Genomic DNA, 11,330 nt, shown 5'->3' on the forward strand with positions numbered 1-11,330 from the left:
CGGTGCCCCCGCCGTGGGGAGCTGTCCATGGGACTGAGGATGCCCGACTCGGCCCCGGCCTCCTGCTCGTTGCTACTTCTTTAGCGTGTTGACTAGGTGTCTCACTAACCTGGTTATTGCTCCAAGCCCCCGCCTGCTGAGACTCTTCCCCAAGAAAAACACACTTTGGGGAGATGCCCTGGCTTCCTGCCTCCACTTCCCTGGGCCCAATGCGGTGCAAACAGCTCTTTCCCATATATCAAATGACTCAAAGAACCGCCAACTACTGTTCTAAAGTAAGATGTCCCAGGTGCTGATTGCATTGTGGACTTGGAACATTGCGGCTGGATGGGACCCAGGAGATCATGGTCCAAGGCGGGGCCTGAGGTCCTCCTGACCCGCCAGCCCCGGGAACCGCTGAGCTGAACTGGGATGTGTTTTCGGAGGCATTCCCAGGCTCCGGTCACTTTGGACACCCACCACGGACACTGCCCTCCCCCTCCAGGACCCCCGTGAGTGGATTCTGTTCTGCCATGTAGACAGTGGTTAACAAAAAGGACTTTGCCTGCACTGAAGACCACACGCACCTGCAGCATCTCCAGAACTTCCTGAGCAGCTCTCTGATCCTGGTGGAGCCTCGCATGCCGCTGGGAATGGAGGTGCCAGGTGGGGCAGGTGCCCAACTTCAAACAGTGGGTGTCTGCCTGTTGACATGAGGGGCCATCATGGTCAGGGCCATGGCCAAGGGCTACAGGAGCTTGGAGAGGGACTTGTAGAACTCACTGTGGGCCGGAGTGGTCAGTAAAAGCCAGTTGGGAGGGTTTTGGGAGACAGAGGAAGGCCCCCTGAGAGAGGGACAGGACAGGAAGTGAGGAACTGGTGGGTGAACTGGGAATGGTTTTGAGGTGGGGTTGCCAGGAACCACCATATCTTTGCCTAGGGCCTCGATTCCTTGCATAGCCTCTCTTGCCAACTCAGAACAGCCAGGTGGAAGCTCTGTCCAAATCTGGGCTGAATTATAGCAATGACAGTGGACTTTGCCATTACATGTGACAGGGTCCCCGATGTCTGCATGTCACCAGGTTGGCAGAGAGCTGGGGCAGAGAGAGCCCGCACTTGAGGTGATTGGCCCTGGGAGGTCTTGTCCTGGCCGTACCTCTGCCTTGCTGTGGGACCTCTGACAAGACCCTTCACCTCTCTGAGCCTCGGTTGCCTTGGGACTGCAGGGTCATCTGACAGCTCTCTCCTAACTTCTTCTCTCACAGGGAGTTGGGACAGGCCCTCCACTACTGAGAAAGCAGACAGAGGTGGGCACCTGAGTCCCACTAACATTCAGACCACGTGGGAAATAAGAACACCCAGAGGGTGGAAATCAGTCTTGAGGAAGACCTAGTCCAACTCCCCTCAAGGGAAACTGAGGCCCAACTGGGGGAAGCCCGGGGCATGCAGGGAGAGAGAGCAGACCTCCTTAGGCCACTACCAGGCGTTTTGGCCCCCAATATCCCTGCAAGGTGGTGGGACAGATAAGAAACTGAGGCTCAGCAAAGTGCAGTCCCCAGGCAGTGACTGGCAGAGGGGGCTGGGACTTGGCCCCTGAACCCTGGCACATGGTGATCCTCCCATCCCTGGGGAGGGAAGTGGATGGTGAGGGCAGTAGATGGTTCTCAGCCCACTGCCCCACAGGGAGTGTCCCAGGGCTGTTAGAACTGCTGAGGAAGCTAGTCTCCCAGGATGGAGGTGGAGCCCATGAGCTCACTGCAGGCACACCCTCTCCCCTGGAATCTGCTGGTTAAACAGTTGCAGCCTCCACCTGCCAGGCAAGGTAGAAGAAAGTATATCAGGAAGTGGTGGGGCCGGGAGTCTGCTGCACAGACCTCTTGGACTCTTGCACCTTCAGATCCTGGTCTCTCCTGTGGTCTCAGGCTGTTGGTAGGAGGTCAGCCTTCCCAGAACTGGCTGCCTAAGGCACAACCATCCTCTCTCCGCAAAGCCCACCTGGCCCCACCAGCACCCCTCTACCCATCCTGTTCTTCCTCAGCCCTTTGGTGCGCTCCCTCCACGCCTTCCCTCTCTCCCCTGAGGCTCTGCTGGTCCTCAGATGCATTGTACTTACTAGACAGCCACTTGATGATGGGGCTGCCGGGCAGAAGCACAAGAGCACACGCTGCACACATGTTCTTACACTCATCGCTGCTCTCCCCCGCTGAGTTCCCCCGGCTCTGCGGAGCTGCCCGGGAGCCGGGAGAGGAGGGTTCCAAAGGACACAGTCACTGACACCAGAGAATTCTGAATGGAAAACACAAGGCCAGAGCTTGGTGGCAAGAGGCCTGCGCGCTCCTCTGTGGGCCTTCAGCTCCACGGTCTAGCTCTGGCTTTCTGAAAAGGACATGGTGGATTTTATGAACTTTTTTTTTTTTTTACCTTAGTCTAACTCCACCCTAGAAAAATTTGATGACATATCAAACCCAACATCCCTTTGCCAAGGCGCCTTAGTTAGGGTTGGCCCTTTCATAACCGATGTTCCCATGGTGCTTTGCAATCTTTGACCATCCACTGGGACAATCACCGTGCTCATTTTACAGATGGGAAGTTGGAGTTTTGGGGCTCGCAGGGCAAGAGAGAGGTGAAGTGAATTCTTAGATATCCCTGGGCCTCATTCTCTCTCAATAGAATGGTGCTCCTGTCGTGGGAGAGTGTGGCTTAGAGACACCCTTCAACCCCCAAGGAGGGAAGAAAGAACAGGAAGCCAGAGTCTGGCCTGATGGAGAAGCCTGGGTGTGGGTGGTGTTGATGGTCCAACTAGATTCTCATTAACACCGAAACCAACCCAAAAGTCTGCCCAGCTTCACACCAACCCTCTGACTCATCCAGACTCCTTTCTAGCTGTACCCCGAGGCTCCCAGGGGGTGGATTAGAACTTGTCCAAGGCCACACCCTGAGTCCTGACAGGGCCTGGACATAGGCCCAGCTCTGACTCCCAGGGTCTAGGGCTCCAGTATCATGAGATGTCCCTTCACTCTTCTTTATTCTTTCTGCTGGGGATCAGACTCCAGGCCTGGCTGTGACAATATTCAGGAGTCACCAAGCAGAGTCATTGGGACCCTCCGATGCCCACAGGCCTGGGAAACACAGATCACAATCTTAAGGGCCCTGAACTAATTGCTTCCTAGGTCAGGCAGGCGGGGTAACCTTGCAACTCCGGAAGGGCACGAGGCAGCATGGATGGTGGGACGTGGGACCAAAAAAAAAAAAAAAATAGGCCCATGAGCCCCTGGCCACCAGCTTGTGACCCTGCCCAATCTTGGTCCAATGCTCCCTTTCTTCTCCACCTCCTTTCCCTTCGTTGTAAATCTGGGGGAGATGGGAGCCCAGATTGATGAACTTCACATTGCCTAGCCCCTGGTCCCTGCCCCCCTTCCTCCCCATCCCGGGCTCTTGCAGACAGTTTGGCTTTGACAGTAGTGAACTTGAACGTCGGAGGTGCTGCGGTGGGGGCACTGTTGGCTTTGAGGGTAGATCAGTGCTGCTGGGCCTTTCACATGTGCAGGGAAAAGCCCCAGGTGTGACCACAGGGCACTGAGGGGTGAAATCCCTTTATGAGAAGCCACATCCCAGAGCAACTGCCCTGCCTTTGGCAGCCCCTGGCAGCAGCCACCCCTTCTGGATGACATTTCAGCCAGAATGTAGCTCCTAGCCATGGGGAGCAAATCTTAAAAACAAACTAAGCACTCCTGACAAATACAGTGGAACCTCAGTTCTCGAACTTAATTCATTGCAGAAGGCTGTCCGAGAAGCGATTTGTTCAAAAACCGAATCATTTTTCCCCATTAGAAGTAATGTAAATTGAATTAATCGGTTCCAGACCCCCAAAGGACTCTGTTTTAACCTGTTTGTTTACATTTTAAATGATGTGTCAGAGGTGTTTTCAAGGTGTGCTAAGTGTTGATTTCGCTACGCCATACTCAGCAGTCAGATCAGACATGCAAACACCTCTATCATACTTTACAGTTCTTTCTTTTTTAAAGCTCTATCGTTTTCACAACTTTCCTTTTCACTTTGCTGCCATCACTACCTTCTTAGAACCTATGGTGACTTGCTGTACATATTTAATAACAATAAGCAGCAACAAAAGCAAAAAAAAACACAAAAAATATTCACAGCACAATTTCCTGAGATGTTAACAACACGAGTTTAGTGGTAAACTGACTCATACTCGTGAATTCTCTCCTTTGTTTGTTTGTTGCCTGAGAGACATGTGACTGATCATACACGTATCAGCATGAAAGGGTTGCAGGGTTGAGAACTGAAGTTTTGTTCAACAACCGAGACATTTTTTTCCGTGAACAACTTGGTCGAGAAACAAATTGTTTAAGGTGGGAGAGATTTGAGAACAGAGGTCTGACTGTACCTGGAAACAAGATATGTCTGAGACACAGCTGCCCCGAGGGTAGAATCCAGGCCCCTGAACAGGCCAGGCCCAGGCTGGAGTGGGTAGGTCCCACCACACTCTGAGCTGGACCTGCTCCTGGGGGCCTGCTAAGGGGCTGGCTCTGCAGTCTTGGGCTTGTCACCCACCCTGGCCTGACAGAGCCTGCCTCTGATGGTTTCCAGGCCTGCACACTAGTGCTCCTGGAGAAGTTATTCCCTTCGTTCTGTTGGCCTCAGAGATGTCCAAGGCCAACAAAATACATGATTGGGAAGCTGGTCAGTCAGGCCATGACTCCTGGGTGGCAGTCTGTCCACCTCCCGGCAGCCCCTTCAGCCCCTTGTCCCCTATGTCCCCTTATGTCCCCGTACCTCAGGATTCCCTCTTGCATATTCATGGTGGAGCCACAGTGTTGATCTGCACTTCCCCGCTGTCAGCTCAGGCCTCCAGAGCGATGCCCAGGTGCCAGGGGGCACGGCAGGGGATTGGAAGCAAGACCCTTGCCCTCCTGCTCCCCTGACGAGGGGGCTAAGCTTCTCCGACTTGGCTGCTTGCTGGGAGCAGGCAGGCACCAGTCTTCCTTTCATCGCTATAATTTCTCAGTATTGGGGTTCGGTTTCTAGACCCCCAGAATCAAAGGGGACCTCAGGGTTCTGTGGTTTCAGTCCAGATGTTCCCAAAGGTCCTGTGTAGTCCATCTCAAGATGGGGGTAAATATCACCACCATTCTGTGAGTCTAGGTATTCTTCCCTCATCCTAGACCCCTGAGGGGCTCAAGGAGAAAATGTGGCTGTTTACTGGTATCCATTTACCGAGGGAATCTCGACGAATTCTGAAATGGGGTGGGTCTTAGGCAGTGTGCTTAGCCCGTGGGCAGCAGAGAGAGGGCAAGAATCTGCCCTTCCGATTGGGGCAGCTCTGAGCAAGGCCCAGGGAGGGGAGCATGGGGAACAGTGGGGGAGTTTTGTGCCCCTTCCTGACTCTCAGGTCTGGCTGGAGGAGGCCAAGCCACAGCCTCACACCCCAATCTAGGCCCACTGCATCTGCATCTGTGGACCCTGGGCCCCCCGTACCCCCAAATCACAACGCTTGTTCCCACGCCCCTCATTTTCTCCAAAGGCACCTTTGAGAACGGGTGATTTGGATGATGGATTTTTGATTTACACATGGTGCATTTCCCTTGGAGTGAAACAGAAAGGAAACCATTTAATGGCTCCCTTATTTTCAAGCATGAATACATTTTAATGAAATTATTTTATTGTATTCGAGGAAATGGAGAGTTGAACATTCCAACCAATCAATAGCCAATTAATTGCTATAAAACTAACAAGAAAATATATAAATCCTGAATCTATTTGAAACTCCCTGCAAAGCTCTGAGCCTCTAAATCTGGCCTTCCCCTCCATACGTGCGCATGAGCGTGTGCACACACACACCCCCACATCACAGCTGTACTTGAAACTCAGAGAAAGCGCTGAGTCTCCTCATGCCAGTTCTTGCCTGCTGTCCTCGCCGTTGGTTAGAGAAGGCGAGCAGACCTGGCAGCAGCCCGTCCTGGGGCTCGGGAAGAGGCAGGCCCATCCCCTGACCCCAAGCTGCCAGCACAGTGTGGGGTCTCGGGTACTGAGGGCCCCACTTCTTGGCCCCAGCGGCTGGGCCTCCTCCATGTTCGGGCTGAGGGTGGAAATCTGACTCTCACTGGAAGATGCTACCCTGGTTTTTCACTCTCTAGTGGCCTTTGGACATTGAGTCTTTGTAGAAATGCTGACTCCGTTGCAAATGGAACTCTTTGCCCGGAAGACACATGGATTTTGCTTTTCATTCTTTGACAGTTGACTCTGTCTTAGGGACTGACCCTCCAGCATCAAAGAAATACGTATCCACCAAAGTTTGTGATGCCTGCATAGATGCTTACTTGTAAAAAAAAAAAAAAATCACAATAAAAACCAACAAAAAAACACCCCACAATTGAATTGCCTTTGGAAGTGGGAGATGTTCTGTCTCCAACAGGTTGAAAAAAAGAAAAAGAAAAAGCTTAAAAATGTGTATGTTTTGTATTCTTTTTTTTCTAGTAGAAAATAACTGACCGGAAACATTGGTGTGTTTTTTTCTTAGTGACGTGTGTTGCTTTTGTGTGTAATAATATTTGAATGTAATTACAGCAGTGCCAATTTGCCAAAGATGTTGGACATATTTTTCTTTTGCTGGGAGGAGGGCAGGGGCTTGGGGTGGGATTTGGGAGACAACAGGGGTGGGATTTTGTTTTAATTTTTTAACTTTTTTTTTTCTGGTCAAACCTGGAATTTGTGGTTTTATTTTAAGTTAAATGGTTGACTGCAAGACTTTTATTTTAGATTAGTTGGAAAAATTTGCAATAAGATTGGCGTAGTTTTTAATATCTGTGTGTCTTTTCATGAGTGACTGTTACTTGTGAAGAATTGATTTTATGTAACCTTTATGTGAGATAATTATTTGTAAATATTTGCCATAATTTTATTGGTTCCTAAAATAAAAGTAATTTTTTAAGTTCAGAATAAGGATTTGATCTCACTTATTTTTACCACCTCATAGATGGTCTTCGGTAACTTGGACCAAGCCACATCGAGTTGTGGGGACTGGTATTGGCTTCTCCTGATGAAATTGGGGTCAAAACAAATCTGAACAACGAGAATGGAGGACTGTGGCCTGAGCAGGGCCAGAGCCCGAGTCTTGCCCTGGAGACGCTCCAGGCAGCTACCAGCTGGCTTGGCCAAGTGGAGCGATGGTTGAGCTCCCGCCCTGGGTTTGACTCCTGGCTCTGAAGCTGGCGGGGGAACCTCGGTTGAGTTCTGTAACCTTAACTTTGTTAGTTCTAAAGTGTTCGGTAGCATCCACCTCATTCATTTATTCAACAGATAGTGACTGGGCATCTACTCTGTCCCCAGCACTGGAGACACAGAAGTGAACAGGGCTAACAAGGACCCTGCTGACAGGAAGCTCACAATCTAGGGGCTTCTTGTGAGGTTCACGTTAACACGGCAAATCTGCGCTCAGTAAAAGTGTGTGCACGCACACATGCTCTTCACCTTGATCTAGGCTGGATCTTAAAACCGGGTGCTCCCACATGCCTCTAACACGCAGACAGAGCTCAGAAGCCTGGAGACCTTGTCTTTGAGCTCCAAAGCCGCAGGCTGTATCTGACCAGAGCTTAGAGCTCAAGGGTCCACAATCCTTCTGTGGAAAGTACCCTGTCCCTGTGCCTTCAGAGCTGAGCATTTTGGCTGCTTGGGAGCCCTGAGGTGGCTTTCCAGCAGGGCCAGGGCAGCTGCAGACCCGAGCCCTGCCCCTGCTGGGTGGTGTCAGTCTGCAAGGGCAGGCAGGGACCGCTGTGCCCCTTGGCACAGTGTGTGCATCACAGTAATTGCCAGAGATGGAGTAGGCGAGTGACCGCGTGGGGGCCATGGGCTGCGACTCATTCATATTTAATAAAGTTGGCTGCACGGCCTCCATTCATTTCAGCAATGGATGGCGACGAAGGTGATTCCTGAGGGAAAGAGAGAGAGAGACACGCTGCCACGCGGAGCCCGGGCCCAGCTCCTTTCTTTCCAGTGCTGATGACTTAGAAGCACACATTTCAAAGAGAAGCAGCAGCATTTGGAACTGGTGAGACAGAACAGGGACCTCTACCCCTGATGTTGCAGCTCTTGTCCCTGGGTCTCCTGGGACAGAGGCCTTATGCCTGCCCTCCGGGGATATGGGCACCAGTCACCAGGGCGTGTGCAGCCCCCACACGACAGCAGAATAGAGGCCGTGGGCAAGCCCTCCAGTAGAGGGTGGAAATGCCAACCCTGAAGATGTTCAGGCGGCCTCCAGCAGCACCTCTGCCCTCAGCGAGCATCACGAAGAGGGACAGATGGGACGCCTGAGGTCTGTCATGGGAGGCTTTAGCTTCAGGCCCATTCATTCCTCACACTCCTGCTGGAACCAGGCCCCATGCAAGGTGATGGGGCCAGAGCTGTGCCGGGGCTGTGGCAACAGACAGGGATAAAGGTTCCTAAGAACCTTGGCTGGGAGTCTCAGCTCCAGCTCTTGCTGATGTGAGCAGCCAACTTCCAGGAGCCTTGGTTCCTTCCTCTGTGCCGTGGGTACAAACTGCATGGCATTGACCTAGAAGGTGTTATGAGGAACAAATGTCATGCATTGTGTGAAAGTTTTTCCCAACGACAAATGTGAGTTTTGCCAAGATAGTTTCCCTGCTGTAAGGAAGTAAAACTTTCACATCCAAAAGTCGACTCCAGTTGGACCCTCCTCTGAGCTAAGCTCAGTGCTCGGTACTGGAGGAGGGTTGCTATAGATCAAGTGTTTGTGTTCCCCCAGAATTCACATATTGAAACTCAATCGCCAATGTGATATTTGCCGGTGGAGCTTTGGGAGGTGCTTAGGTCATGAAGGTGGGGCCCTCATGAGTAGGGTTAGTGCCCTCATGAAAGAGACTCCAGAGAGCTCCCTCACACCTTCCACCAATAGGAACGAGGAAACAGGATCTCTGCAGACACTGGATTTGCAGGCGTCTTGCTTGATCTTGGACTTTTCGGCCTCCAGATCTGTGAGAGATAAATGTCTGTTGTTTAAGCTCCTTAGTTTATGGTATTTTTGTTATAGCAGCCCAGAGAGACCAAGACAGGGCTGGGATGCAGAAATGGACCAACAAGGAGTCTACATCTGGGGCAGATGAAGTACATATTTTAATTCCAGGCAACACATGACCAGTGCCACCTATTGGTGGGGCAGACAGAGAGGTGTGGGCTCACAGAGGGGATTCCATTCAGTTGGGGGAGGAATGATTCAGGAAGGTTTCCTGAAAGAAGTGGCTGTTGAGCTGAGCAATGAAGGCTGGTCAGGATGCTATCAGGGAATTTTAGAGAAAGGAGGAAGGACAGGCATCCCAGGCAGAGGGGGCAGTGTACACACAGCTCCAGGGATGGGGAAAGGTTTGTGTCGGGAGATGATCAGACACTGTGGCCTTTTCCTTCAGCCTGCCTGCTGAGGCTCTGTGGGTGCCGCTGGATCAAAGGTCAGGGCTAACCTGGGCTCTGGGTCAAAGGTGAGGGCTGGCCTGGGCTCAAGTCATTTCCTAGCAAATGGGGTTGCTCAAGGAGGAGGGGGCGGTGGCAAGTGCAAGCAGAGGCTGAAGACCCTCCTTGGAGGCTGCGGAGTAGCGGGGGGGGGGGGCGGTATATGGATTATGGATTTCCCAGCCCCCACAGATCAAGCAGTTTCGGGCCCCTTGGCTAGCTGCATGGGGATGGGGTAAGGAGACTATTCTACCTGGCCCAACACCTGCCCCAACACGTGCCCGGACAGTGTCTCGGGGAGAGACTGGTGTTCTGCACACGCAGGCAGGAGGTGGCCCTCACAGGGAGCCAATCAAGAGGAGGCCCCCTCTGCAGGCCCCGCAGCAACTGTGGGTTTTGGACCACTGGCGGCATTAGCACCCAGGTGATATTTGTCTGATCGGCCTGTTCTGATCTTTCTTCAGTGAACATGCATTAGACACAATTTGAAAATCATTTTAAAAAATTGACATTGTTTTCTTGACTTGTCTCAGCTGCAGACGGCGAGGGGAGCCTGTGCAAGCCCCACTTCAGACCCGCTCTGGGGGCATATACCCGAGAGCCCACCTCCGTTTGCGAGGGCTGCCATACAACCCACCACAGAATGGGCGGCTGAAACAGCAGAAACCTGTTTTCTCACAATTCTGAGAACTAGATGTCCCCGATCAAGGTGTTGGCAAAACTGAATTCTTCTGAGGCCTCTCTGCTTGGCTTGTCAATGGCCATCTTCTCCCCCTGTCTTCACATGGACTTCCCTCTGTCCTTGTCTCGTCTCCTCTTCTTCTAAGGACACCAGCCATATTGGACTAGGGCCCATCCTAATGATCGCATTGTAACTTAATTACTTTTCCCAAGACCAAAAACAACACGACTCAACTTCACAAAGACCTTTTTTGAAAATAGCCAGTTCTGGCGAGGGTGTGAGGAAGTGGGCACTCTTCTATGTTGCTGTCTGACCACATGAGGCCACGGCTGCTCAGGAGTCCCTAGTCCAGGGAGCTGGGGATGCTGCACGCAGGCCTACCCACTCCCGGGCCTGTGTTTTTTTCCACTGGGCCGGCTGCCGGCAGTCACAGAATGACATCTACAGCCCAGGTCAAGTGGGAAACACGGTGTCTCCAGCCCAACCGTGTCACCCGGAAGAGCACGCAAGCAGCAGAGGTTCCCACATTATCCACAAACATGTGTAAATATCTCGACGGCTGGTAATGTAACCAAGAAAATCACTTCCCGTTGTTTCCCTTTCAGTGATATTTTCTGCTTGGCTGAGTTTGCTTAGCGCACTAGAAAGGCCAACTCATCAGTTCTTGTTGTTAATCAAGAGCAGTAATTGTCCGAGTTCAAAGCCTCCTGACTTAGACTCTGCTGAATAGGATAACAAGTTCCAAAAATGCTAAGTAGTAGTTTCTGTAAGTGGGCCTTTTTAATGGGGAAGGCCCCTGAAGAGGGATTGAAAAGAGAACCTTGCTATAAAGTGGAATTAAAACATTGTGCATACTTTATAGAGCATGGCAGATAGACTCCTAACAGTCCTAGAAGTTCTTAAAGCAGGTACCGTGTGGGTGAAGACTAACTTCCTCATTTACCGTGTGGACCTGTGTAGTGGTTAAGGTGATGCCAGCAGATGTAACAAACATTATCGGCAACTTCAATGTGCTAACAGAGTAGAAGTCTGTTTTTTGCTCACACGACGGTTAAATATAGGCATTCCTGTCATTGGAATTTATTAGAAAGTTCTAGATGTACCCCAATGTCGATGACGGTCCTGCCTCCCTACATGAACAGGAGGAGGGGAGAGTTCTACAGCGCACAGCTAGAGGAGCTTTGGGAAA

This window comes from Myotis lucifugus, unplaced genomic scaffold (assembly GCF_000147115.1).
Source record: "Myotis lucifugus unplaced genomic scaffold, Myoluc2.0 scaffold_472, whole genome shotgun sequence".
NCBI lineage: Eukaryota > Metazoa > Chordata > Mammalia > Chiroptera > Vespertilionidae > Myotis > Myotis lucifugus.